Source organism: Helicoverpa armigera, chromosome 16 (genome assembly GCF_030705265.1).
Source record: "Helicoverpa armigera isolate CAAS_96S chromosome 16, ASM3070526v1, whole genome shotgun sequence".
Taxonomy (NCBI): Eukaryota; Metazoa; Arthropoda; class Insecta; order Lepidoptera; family Noctuidae; genus Helicoverpa; species Helicoverpa armigera.
This window is the reverse complement of record NC_087135.1, coordinates 2,347,262-2,360,962: the sequence shown is the minus strand read 5'-3', so window position 1 is coordinate 2,360,962 and position 13,701 is coordinate 2,347,262. Positions and strand designations below refer to the sequence as shown.

Genomic DNA, 13,701 nt, shown 5'->3' with positions numbered 1-13,701 from the left:
ATAACTTGATTCTTTTAAAGAAATGTGAACTTAAATCCCTATTTTGCTAAACTATTCTTGCTTGCCAGTTTCACCTGCATCCTGTGGGAACGACTGTCCGCAACGGGATTAAATATAGCCTATGTTACTCGAGAAGAGTGTGGTCGAAAATCGGTTTTGTAGTATTGCAGACTTTAGGGTATAAACAAACAAAAAAATATTTCCTCATTATTATCACTCATTATTATGCTCATGCATGTACAAAATAATAATTATGTTTACTAACATATATTTTTAAGTGATATGGACTAATGTAATATGGACTTGTATCATTACTTTGTGCTTAGTCTGAAATAAATATTTTCATTTTCAATTATATTAATATACACATACAGATAAACTAAACTAAACTTAGCACAGTACCACAAAATGGATAACATGGTGTTAATGTCAAATCTAATTTCCCGTAAACATACGTATACATACATATACAATTTGTACCATATTCCCCCTTAATTAACCCATAACCCTACCCTACTTGAAGATAAGGAACCAATTACTCTAAATTAACAGGAAAACTAGTTAGAATATTAACTGACTGTTAGACTGTGTTTCCACCGCCACGACAACGTGAAAATACTTAAGAGTCTAAGTGGCACTGCTTGCATAATTTCTTATGTAAAATATCGCGTATGATACATACCTTTTATTGTTAAGTGTAGAAAGACATATCGTAGTTGCTTTTTATCCTTTACTCAATTAAATAAAAATACATTTATGTTTCACAATAATTGTTTAACTTATTATAGGGATATGACCTAGACATTAGATGAAAACGGCGGTACATACATAAAGGTCATTGATTGTTTATGGTAAGTTTTGTTACAATAAATTAAAAAAAATGATTTTACTGACAAAACAATATTAATAAAGTAAGTTTAAAACTAGCTGTTTAAATATTCGTCCCACGGTATTTCGTGTTGACGCAGTGGAACCCCACTCTAACATCACATTAGTAAAAGTTGAAGTACTAATTAAGTTCAGTTTATTGACAGTGCTGTGTACGACAAATTAATTAAAACCTTTTTTAGTTAAAATGTGTTCAACGCTTTTTAATTAGGCAGGTTTTTATGTACGAGTTTATGCTCTCGGCAAGAGGGCAATGAACTTTACTATGAGTAAATGCTAAAGGGTCAACAGTGGAAAGATGTTTCAAGTAATTCGTTGCCGTATCTGATTAAGTTATGATTAATTGATACACTAGCTGTTTTTGTTTTTCTGTTGATATAATTGTATATAGGTAAATATTTTTGTATTAAAAAGGGTTATTCAAGGTACTGTATAAAATAATGGTTACATTTAGTAAGATTACTCAGTAGTATTTCCTCTATTGTATTCTATCATTTTATTCAGTAAATATTTTATGCATTGTACAATGTTTTTATATGCGTAAATAAATAACAGCGTCCGTCAAACAAAAGTATTGCCAACAAAATAAATTGTTTCCAGGAACTTAGGAATAAATAAAAAAGTTTTGTGACTTACGGGAATTGCTGTCAGGACTATCGACCTCACTCAATTACTAGAAAAACTTTTATTTACTTCTCTTGTAATATAATTCGACAGTAAACAGACTATAAGACTTCTTCATCTTTAGATAAAAATAATGAAAATATTAACTTTCTTTCATAATTTTGATAACTTGGTCTCCTTTCATATTTACACCCAAAGGGACAAAATACTTCAACACCCAAAAAAACTTGCTAATTTCAGTAGGTAATAAGTATCGATTTTCAGTAACCAGGCGACTTCAGTCTAGTACCCAAATGCGCTACGCTTGCTACGAGATAGAATACGTAGCGTAGACTCGTAGCATCGTAGGCTTTATACTTTCACTATATGTGGCTGTCTTATGCGAGGTCTAGATATATCTACCTTCAAACCATGATGTCTTGTCGAATCTTCATCATACATTAGGTGGAATCAGGAAAGTTGGTACTGGCAAAACAAATTAAGCAAACCTGACTTACCCCCGCACTCAGAGACTTTAATGGTTACTTAAGCCATTTCTTAGTGAAGGATTTCGTTGACAATCCGTCACTAAGGAGTGACTTAAGTAATCATTAAAGGTTTCTTGCCCATTTTCACCAACAAATACCTAAATTTAGGGATCCCCTAAGAGCATTTAGAGAACACTTAGTACGAATTTCGTTTTCACCAAAGTTTAAGTGTCCCTTATAACCTTTATTATTGGGGGAGCCCTTATTCTAACTGACACTTAGTTAGGTTTAAGAGATTGTTGGTGAAAACGGGCATCTGAGTACGGAGGTTAGTTCTATTTCTCTTTCATAACTTGACAATTAATATACAAAAGGTAAGTTTTTTCAGTTTATAATTAGTTGAATTACTCCTACTACGAAGTCCAGAAATAAAACGGACTAGGGTAAAACTTATTTTGAAATTAGAAAGTTTTGAACTAATAGTTCTATGATAAAATTTAATTTAATCAAGTGCGGTATAAATAAGTATTGGTAGTAAAAGCTTGTTAATCTTTGAGCTTTTCAGTTTTCCTGGAATATTGTCTAAGATAGAAAGTCTTGTGTTTTAATCTCGTGTCTGCTGGTTTTTTGTCGAATACGTATACTTTCATAATTGAATTACCACTGAAAGCATGTTAAGCCATTGTTCTTAAAAATAGTGAGAAGGAGTCTTGTTCTGCTTAAAAACTATTTTTGTGCTTATCGTATATGTATTCCCATTCTATACTCATTAAAGAGGACACATTTTTTTGTTTCTTTGTACTCTAAAGGCCGCGAAGCTATTGAACCGATTTGAAAAATATTAAGTGATACTAAGTGTGAAATAAAGTAAATAATTATTTCCAAAAATGAACATGTGATTCTATATCGTACATGTATTTATACATTTAACTGAACCCAACATTACTGGGAAAAACTTGACAATGCATACGAATGGTACTACAATAAACGCGTGCATAGTTTACCTTTACCAACTACTCACGCATAAAGCGCTACATTTTATTTGACTTCCATCACACAACTATAATATACATATTAGTACAATATACATAAAAAGCGCCCTACAGCGCTTGATTATTTATTACAGCGAACATCATTCGCCCGCCATTTGTTTTAATGACCTATTTTACCCAAATAACGCACGCATATTCTACCTTACACGTAAAACGAAGAATTTATAATTTATTTTTTGGTGAGTATAACAATGTTATAATGGGCGTTGGCAGTTGTTTCTCTTTGTTTGTGAGTGAAGTTAGCTAAGACAAAGGACAGGACGTGATAGAAATGCAGATGAAGTGATAAAGTGTTTTATTGATCCTTACTAATAATTTTGGGCTAGCTGTTGCTTGCATAACAAGGGAACTAGGTATTTCCTGTATTTGGGAAAAAGGTGTTCTGATGTATAATCTATGTATTACCGCCAAGTTTTTTTAAAATCCATTCAATGGTTTTGTGTAGAGGGACAAAATTTTACTATATACATGGACTACAAACATTAACGTTTATATTATTGGTAGGATTATGAAAGTAATAAGGTCTGTATGCCTCGGGACACTTTTATTTTTAATGGAGTACTTAAAATTTGATAACTATCCTTAGAACGTCGACGGACACGCTTTATTTAGAATTTTAAAATGAGTAAATAATATAACTGTTTCCAAATCATTAACACATATTCAGATTAATTTTATCCTTCTGAACGACGGTCACTTTCAAAATTATATGTAGGTACATGTCATAAAATGTATCCAAAATAATCCTCAAAAACTATACCATCATAAAAGCAGACAGTTGTGTCACATTACAGTTTGAATAATTAATTAACTACGGCGTCCATTCGTAATTATGAAGCCTAATTATATAGAAATAATGCTCTAATTACTCGATAATTATATGTAATAGCGAGACATACTCGTAATCTGCGGGTTGTTCGAAAGAGATACCGCGGCCCTGGTACATAAAAGGCCTATGACGGAACACGACGATTTTAGTCAGTAAAAGTCTGACACTCCCTCACCGCTGCTAACCCACAGCGGGAGGGGTCATTTGATGATTTTACGTCGATAAAAAAAAAAAAAAAAAAAGACATACTCGTAATCATACTGTGTACGCTTGTTGTCAATGTCAGAGATGACTTTGTATCGTTATTTGATGACATCTAGTCACCCGTGGTTTCACCTAAACTAATTTTTGCAATCGAAAAAAAGTAGCGTCTCTCTCTCTAGGTCTGAGGTTTAAATGGGTTCAGTAGTTTTGGCGTGAAAGCGCGAGAGTCAGTTTCTTTATTGACGTTTGTAACACTAGTAATGTTAGTAAGGATTTAAGATGTTTATACATAAAAGGTAATCAAATTATTCATTAAATAAAGGTAACTCTTGAAAGTCGCTCCTGTAAAAGAGATTACAAAAAAAATCCTTAGCCGTGGATCTAGTCAGAAAAGCTAAAATAAGTAGTATTAAGAAGTTTAGCTGTCACTTACATTCTTTCAATGTAGTAATCCCCTAAAATACGTATTAATGAGCATACACCACTTAACACACACATTTATCGCCTTTATTTTCCTTCCAAATCCTCTCACAAACCACTCAAAGCATCAAAGTTTAAAATCACACCTCCAACGACTACTGCTCTCCTGGTACATTCACAAAGCTTTACAAACTCGTGCCAAATATAAAATGTGGTTTTCAGCAGTTTTAATGACATGATTTTAATGCGAAATAAAACATAAAATGCACCAGCTGCAGTAGTTGGCGATAGGCCATTTGTAATCCATGATTATAATATTAATGGCGTTAAACTTAATGGCTTATGTTTGGCAATAGTCCATAAGTAGATATTTTCTATTCATTTTCACGTATTCACGATTTAATTAATTGGGTCCAAGTTGTATGCCTATTTTGGTACGTCTATATTGCAGAGCAAATACAAAATTGGACTCGAAAATAAATCTATAATTAAAATGTAATTAAAAAGTAGATTTCATAATACCTATATAGTTACAATATTTATTTATCGTATAAGATAACCACAGACACGACCTAGCATATCAGTCAAATAAAAAAAATTCTTTGATTTAAAAACTGGCCATTATCATTTCAATCTAATAAAAACAAGGTCAATAAACTTTAAAGAAAAATAAAGAAAACATAATGCAATTCTAAATTCTAATCGTTTCACTCCATTATCAATTACAGACTAAATAACGAACCTCTATTCTTTAATCAAGTCGCAAATGCGCGGGAAAATTGACAGTTGTGTTGGTTTGCGCCATAATTTTCTTTACATAACCTCAATATAGTGTAAATTGCAACGTGAATTACAAAGATTTTAGACGTGCCTATACTTAGGTAAGTCAATAATTTGCTACGTATTATTTGTTTGTGCTCAAGCATTTTTTTCATGACGGCGTTATTTGTACAATTTCAAAGGCATTCAAAGAATATGACATGTTGAACCCAACGATTAAATAGCTAATGATAGATATTATCATAATGAACATAAAATTAAACTGTCAATAAACAGCATATTTCAAACTGACAGATAAAATGACAGCCAATTACAAAAACGTTTTGACAAAATAAACCAAATGTCTAAATAAGTCTTCAGACGTATAAATTGTCTGCCATCAAAATATCCTTTAAGTGTGTGTTACACTAACAACAACCACGACAATATCTTTACAAACAATGTACTCTAGGTTCAAAATATCACATTTTGTATACCGAGTGTTACATTGAGAGCTTTAATTTGAACTTAGATTTTAGAATGTTATGAAACTGCTGTTTATAACAAGGTATGAACTGGCCATATGGAAATGAGGCCACAGCATATGCTATAAAATGAACTTTAAAAAAAATCATTGGCCTAACCTCATTTTGAAGAGCAATGTATATTTTTTTATGATTTGTAGATGACCTCGCTGCAGTCATTAAATAGATAATCATTTATATATACTATCATTTTTTATGTTGAGTGCTAATAAATATTATATAACAGATACAAACTAGACTCCTTTCTGATTCTAAGATCTTAAAAATAATCAACAGATATTGGACTAGGTAATTACTATGACACCTATTCTAAAAACCCCAAAACAAAAGAAAAAATATCTTCAATTGACAAAACAAGGACTTTAAGTACTACAACTTTCAATATACCAAATAAGAGGTCAAAAAGCTTCTCAGTATAAAATGCAAAGCTAAAACTGCAAGTTCCTGGATTTATAAAAGTCTAAGCAAAGCAAAACAGCAGGAAAATACAAAGACCGCTCATTATTTAAATGAATCCACTATAAAATGCATGAGGAACTAATCGAATCGCAAGTGGTACTACGTGGAGAATTTTCATAGATTTTTACCTATTCAGTATTTCTTCCGTATGCTGGGTTTTATTGACAACTTTATTTTTATTTCTATAGCTTAGGAATAAAGATGTCAATAAAAATAATGTCAGTGTTGTGATATTACTGATTCTTTATAAAATTGCAGGTGGTACAAGTGACCAATTACTATGTATGTAGTAAATTGATTCAGATAAGAAACAAAACCGCGGGATTGTATGTAGCAGTAGGTACATACAATATTCATAGATGAGTGTTTTTAAGCATTCTTTTTTTCTTTCCGTTTTCCTTCTTAGTTTGTTTAACCGATTTATATAAAAATTGTGACAGAACAAATACATTGCCAAATGTTACAACATATTATCTAGTAATAGCAACAGACTGACTTAGTCTAATTTAAAATTTAGTCAATATTTTAAAAATAGTTCACTATTTAAAAGATCTGACATCAATATCTTTATTTAGTTCACAAAACAATGATGTCAGGCCAGCCGGTTACATGGGTATAACACTAATTAATTAATTAATTTTGTGTTTACTACCCAAGTTCAAGTCATCATAGAAAACTATAGTTTTGTTTGTCCTACTTTCTGTCAATAAGACTAAAAATTAAAAAAAAACCTAGGTACAGCAAAATTATGTAGGTATAATTTGATTCCTATTAGATTCCATTTAAAACTCTAGAAGAGGTGTATTTTTTATTATCTAACTATTAACCTTTCATAATATGTAATACAACATTATACAACCACAGTATTTCAATATCAAACAATAAAATTGCTTTGTTTAAATGTTAAGATCAGAATCTCATAAGTAACAATACGTAATCATTACAAGGTTAGAGGTGACTATTTATCTGCGAAATTAACTGGAACTTGCCAATCCTAAGACTTTACGAAGCAACAAACAAAAAACAAATTCTCTGCCTAACCAAAAAATATTTTGAGCATCGATTAAATAACTAATCGACTTACCCGTTGAGTTTATAACAATTTTAAGTTGACAAAGCCGTAATATTAATAACACATTATCCGATACTTAAACACACAAAAATCACCGGCAAAATAGTAAAAAAAAATATATTTAATTCTATTCATACATACTTGTCCAATAAACACACAAAAATCATCGGCAAAATAGTAAAAAAATACTTAATTCTACTCATACATACTTGTCTGAAAACCCGACTTCACCTTCGAACCACAAATTCATTCATAGCTTTTAAACCACAAAACTTATTCAATTACTTTTCAAACAAAAAATAATAAAATTGGTAACACTGTCAAACCACAGAGGGTGAAATCGGGGGACAACGTTTAAAAAAAAATGAATTTGAAAATAGAATACTGTACCGATCGTAACTAGTAGAACACAACGCGAGAAACACCGGTATCGGGGAATGCGACCGACACGTAGCGCGGTTTGAAACCAACTGAGCTTTGCTGTGCACGGAAGAAAGTTGACGACGGCGACGTAAGGTGAGGATGGTTAATTTATGGAAGTGCTATGAGCGTAGTTTGGGTGCTTTCTTCCAGACAATTATGACTTTTACATGATTCAGTGTAGTTAAAAATATTTACAGCGAAGAAGGGGCTTAAAACCTTTATTTTTGAATTTGTTATCAAAATAAGTGCTTATCATTAGTTAACATTTGACATTATATAGTGATAAATAAAATTTGCTGCTTCCGCGTGAAGTGAAGAAGAAAGATACTCTTAGTATTTTTTTTATATCTGTTGCTCTCAATTACTGTTAATACGTCAGCTTATTCAGGCATCTTAAAAAAATATTGACGATTTTTTTTCGTAAAACTATCACAAAAGTCTCTTCTAGGAAAACTTAGCATAATATATCCGTGTAAAATATCAACGGTATGAATGTATCGTATCGTATTGCGGTAACCGGGCATCTACTTGGCGTATTACCCGGGTTCTCATTACGGGCGATATCGAGTTCATTCATTATAGTAGTCCGTGAAACTTATTTACTAAACCTTTCATGTTTTATACAGTGGGCTTTCTTTGGTTGAATCTGAGGTACGGTAGTTGTGGTCATTAGGTCTTAAGGGCTCTTCGTGTGGCTTGCTAATTTGTTTATAATATTAGTGACCAATTCTGTATTTATTCTTCTAAACCGATAACTGGTGAACCACCTGGCTGTATTCTGGTCTAAAACTAGTGTTAACACCATGTCCCGTCCGTATTTCTTACTTTAAGCTTAGGCATTTGCAATAACAGAAGGATTAATATGTTCTACCATGGTAAGCCATGTATGCTCTGTGGTTGACCTATCTAGCCTTTACACAACCATCTTAGTTGGTATTTCCATGTAGTCTGACCTTATATGGCATTTTACAGCCCATTTGCCGGTTATCATGATACCTCTTTTGTAAGACTGTAAAAGATAGGTAAATGGAAGACCTGGTTTCTGTTTAACTTGAAAACATCTGAAAATATAACAGATCTTAATTAAGAACCTCCTCCTTTATGTGGGAAGTCGGTTAACAAAATGCTGTTACTAAGCCAGTAACTCATCTTCTTCTCTATTTAAAAACGCTTAAAGCAAATACCATGTCAAGTTTCAATAAAACACATTAAAAGAAAAGTATTTTTCCAGCCTGTACTGAATAATTATCTTCGAATTCAAAGTCGTAAAATATGGGAATAGTTCATTCGTTCGTTCAATACGGTAACCGCGACCAGTTCAAGTGGTACCTGAGGCTTTCATTAAGCTCGATATTCAGTTCATTCACTCTACTTATACGGTGAAACCCAATTAATGTGCAACCTTTAGAGTAGCACACTGCAAACTTTTAGTCGACCGATAGTTTGTTTGGGGTCATAAATCAGTATGAAGATTAATGGTAGTACATTAAATTAAGCATATTAAAAAGATAGAGATATTTAGCCGGTATCGGATCTACTGCAAATTGTGATTTGATTTTCTTTTAAAAATGTTTGCCAGTAACCGGTCAACTGTCGGCCGATTATTTAGTCTGTAGTGTGTGGATACTCTTAACGTGATATGGAAGAAAAATATTGAATGTTTAACTTACGTCTCATATCCGCTGACTAAATGAGTTTGGTCAAATACCTTTGGGTATTCATAATATTTTACCGAGTTACTAATTTTAATTTAATTTTGTTGCTTCTTTTGCTTTTTATGGTTACATACTTTTAGGTTTTTATTTTTGCCTTAAATGTAATAGAAATTAGTTTGTTTTTTTGTGGTCCTAAGTTTTTTTTTTAATAAATACTTTGCTTTACCACTAGGTGAGCTTATGCGTTGAATCTGTTTTGATTTCGTATCATATCTATGAAAGGAAGTGAGTATTATTCCATTGTGTAAATATAATAAACACTGATAATAAAATGTGCCTATAGCCTTATCAACCTACATAGTTTTACAAGTATACATACATACATAGTTTACATAATTTTACAACAAAATGCATGGGAAATTATTTAAATAAAGTAATAACATATTTTGTATCCAGCCTTTCTACTGTCTCACCATTAACTGCTTGTATGTCGCTTATTATGAAACAATATAAAATCAGTTGTGTCTCGCATACCTATGTCTGCTCTCCTACATACAACGGGTTAAGCAAGGGCCACCTTTCAAACAAAGAAGATGATTACTGTTCTTAGATCACCTGATCATGGGAGACTATCTCCACTTACAGGCACACAATAAGTGTATAGGTACAATAAGAGTCAATACTTAAATGTTCGAACTAGACAATTCGTACAAAACCGTGTTCGTTCTCAACTTCCTACTTCAAAACATACGAAAAGCTCAAAGAAGTATGATACACTTTAATCCCCAGTCTTCCCAGTCCAGCTAACTCGTTTATCTTTTATAACAGTTAACCGCTTGTTGTAACAACCACGGTTTATGAGTGGAAACTTTGAGAACCATTGTACGAAGTGACAACTAAATTATCTTTAACCCCGACTAACAGTTATTTATTTACTTTGAGCACCACTCGTGCTTGTAATATAAATAACGGGTGAAGACAATGTTGTTGTGTATGTAGAGTAAATAGGGTTCAAGGAAGCAAAGACGTATGTTTTGGTAACTTTCCTATGTCCATTAGTGATTTGTGAAAGGCCGAATTGATTGACAGAGCGTATGATACTTAAGTGGTAAAATGTATGAAAATCATTTACTTCACTATCACAAACAGCAAATAAAAATGTTTATTTATTCAGTTGTGTCAAGATACCCGTGTAATATTAACTACCGTATAAATATGGAGCATACACTCATTAGCTCCCAAAACCCATACGTACAGCGTTTCCATTGAAATCGTTTAACAATTTCCTAATTGATATACAACTCTCGTGTAATATGAATCGCGAACAACAAAGCCACAATCAACCAAACGTACATTATAGGAATTTGTTTTAAAATAAAGCTGAATTCGCTTTTGTTCGGGAGCTAGTTCGTTTCCATATTTCATTGGGCCGTGAAGCTCCATATTGAATTTATGCTGGCTGAAACTAAAAGCAATTACGTGCGAACTCATTTCGTTGTAATGATTTTAATTAAAATAGACTAAATTATTGGAAATCAATGGGAGGTATTGGGTTAACGCAAAGATAAAAAGCCGCAGCGGTGAGCGTTGATTGGTTAATGGTAGTCCTGCGCTCACCTCACTACGTGTGTGCGGGAAACCTGATAACTTTTGTGGGTTTGTTCTAGTATGATTGAAAACTAATTAAGTAAATAATGTACTAATATTATGTTAGGTTTATTTTGTTTTACGGAATATTGTGGGAGTACCTAAAAATAAACTCTTTCACTCTCCGAATCAGACAGCCCTGACTACTCAAAAATAAATAAATTGAGAAATGATAACGAGTTACATGGAATTTTAACCAAAAACGCTGAAATAATAACGTATTCATTTCCACCCACTACCTATTGTAAGAACCACTTCATCTTCATATAGATATAACTATGTTGATACAATGTACGTGCGTTTATTCATTATGCATCTTCAGGCAACACAAGATTTTCAAGGAAATTCTCACAATGTAAGTGTATGACGTAGATTAATTTTCTTCGAACATGCTCCCAATCTTACATATACTTCAAGGAAAAAATGATTTCCTAGTATAAAAACAGTTCCTCGTGGTTTTCACCGCGTCCCGGGAAACTTCTTCCCGTAACCAGATAAATAGAGACTAAGTCATTCATCCAGGGAAAGTATAGCTTCCCAATAGTAAAATCATCATCCTCCCAACTATGTTGGGGTCGGCTTCCAGTCTAACCGGATTCAGCTGAGTACCAGTGCTTTACAAGAAGCGACTGCCTATCTGACCTCCTCAACCCAGTTACCCGGGCAACCCGATACCCCTATGGTTAGACTGGTGTCAGACTCGATGGCTTCTGGCTACCCGTAACGTAACGTCATCCAAGAAAAGTATAGCTACCCAATAGTTATTTTTTTTTCAAATCTCTTCAATAGTTACGGAGCCTTTTGGGGTATTATCAAACAATATTTTTCAGCTTTATAAGTTTTGATAAGTGCTTCAAATTGGCTCTTCGACAGACGTCTTAAACTTTTAAACATTAAACCTCAAAAACTCGTCCTAAGTCCTTAGTTCTCCCTTCCTTGTAATTTCCTCTCGTTTTCGCGTGACTTCTTCTACAAATATTGGTAACCTAATTGAGAGACTTAATAAAGCTGTGGCAGTTTCTTCCTGTTTATTCTGAGTCCTTTATACTTCGCAAATAATTTTGAAGGTTAATTTTCAGGTAAGTAAAAATAAACATATTGAACAAAGCCACTCATAACCGTCTCGAGGAACTATTTCTTCGTCAAGAAAAATAATACTTTACTATTGATCCATCTAAACCTACGCAGTTTTGTAAAAGCCCATTCAAGTATCCTTCAGTTTTATTTCTTGGAAAATTACCTAATAGGTCACGTATTTATAAGAGACGATGGTCCTCGAACTGTAATCATCGAAACGAATCAGATATGCCATACTGTAATATATAGTATTTAAAACATCATGTACTTCCACAGTCATATTCGTTCTGGTTGTGAACATCATCAATTTATGAGTAGGTACCATGTTTTATGAAAGTATTTGTCATCAGTATGATGATCAATATTACATAATAACACAAAAAATAGTCAGACGCCCAGATGCCTAAAATATTCCCCTCATCTAGTCAGCCCGTGGCTTACAAAAAGGTCAGCATACCCCAGTGTTTGCGATCAGTTTCTAGGCTAACCTGATCCTCACATTCATATTCACTTCCATTTGGCATATCTCCATTAATTCTACCATCCGTTACTTCATAGAGATATTGGCTCACGTATGTCGCGGGCTTGACCGAGTTCCTAGCCTCCCAATTGATGGATTTAGGCACGTTTGTCTGTTGAGAGCGTCGATTTAAAACGTTTTTAGTACGCGTTGCTGGGTAAGTTACGGCTGATCGCTCGTTCAATGTACGAGCCGTATTTGGCATATATTCATCAATCAATCGTTTGCTTGTATTTGTTCGAAGAATTGGTTTCGTGTTTAGATAGATTTATGTGTGTTAGAGTGTTCTGAAATCTGAATAGAAATTATGTAAATTGTGCCTTTTTGATTCATATTGTCGAGAATATGATACTACTCTTGTATCTGTCATCGGTTTAGCTTACAGGCTTTATGCAAACAATTACGGTAGCTATAACCTTTAAAAGAATGGCCCTAGTATCTGCTTAGTTACGTACTCTGTGACTGCAGTAAATCGGTTCTAAATAATTAATTCAAGATCGTCTTACTCGAAAATATCCTTATCTACTTACTTCTTTAGGCATCCAAGAATGAATTTGAGAACAAAAGTCAAACAAGGGTGAAAGTTATAAGAGGTTTTAGAAATCGATCCGGGATCGCAATTGACCTTTTGAACCATTTATGATGAGCGGAATAGGGATACTATAACATCTTATTATGGGGTAAAAATACGCTATTTATATTTATAGCCACATAGAAAAAAATATGTAATAAAATGTTTGGATATCGTAATAAACTATCACGATGTTGGATTGGCACTACAAGGTTGTTGTACAACCAAATTACTTTTTCAAACCTAGGGTTATTTTCCTGGCCAGAAACTAAACTTATATTCAAACGTCCTTGAATTATAATAAGTATGTAGAGTCTCCAATCCAGACACAATGGTCCCCTTACAAAAAAACAAATGAAAAACTTTATCTGGCCTGACATATTTGAATTTAGAAACACAAAATTTCGTTAACAAAATCACATGAGTAAATTATTCCTAATCCTAATCAAAATACGGAATCATTTGCCACCAAACATATGTAGATAAATA

At 33.0% G+C, this 13,701-nt stretch overlaps 1 protein-coding gene across 2 annotated transcripts in view; it reads right to left on the bottom strand.

Annotated features, from left to right (window-relative positions):
- Window positions 1-7,835, bottom strand: part of LOC110369881 (connectin) — a 42,226-nt gene extending 34,391 nt beyond the window's left edge. Inside the window, exon 1 of one of the 2 annotated variants that reach the window (XM_021325480.3) lies at window positions 7,710-7,835. The gene's annotated coding sequence lies outside the window, so the exon portion shown is untranslated. Of the gene's footprint in view, window positions 1-7,528; window positions 7,658-7,709 lie in introns of those variants that run through there. The other variant, XM_049844115.2, reaches the window with a different exon arrangement.
- Window positions 7,836-13,701: the final 5,866 nt, after the last annotated feature.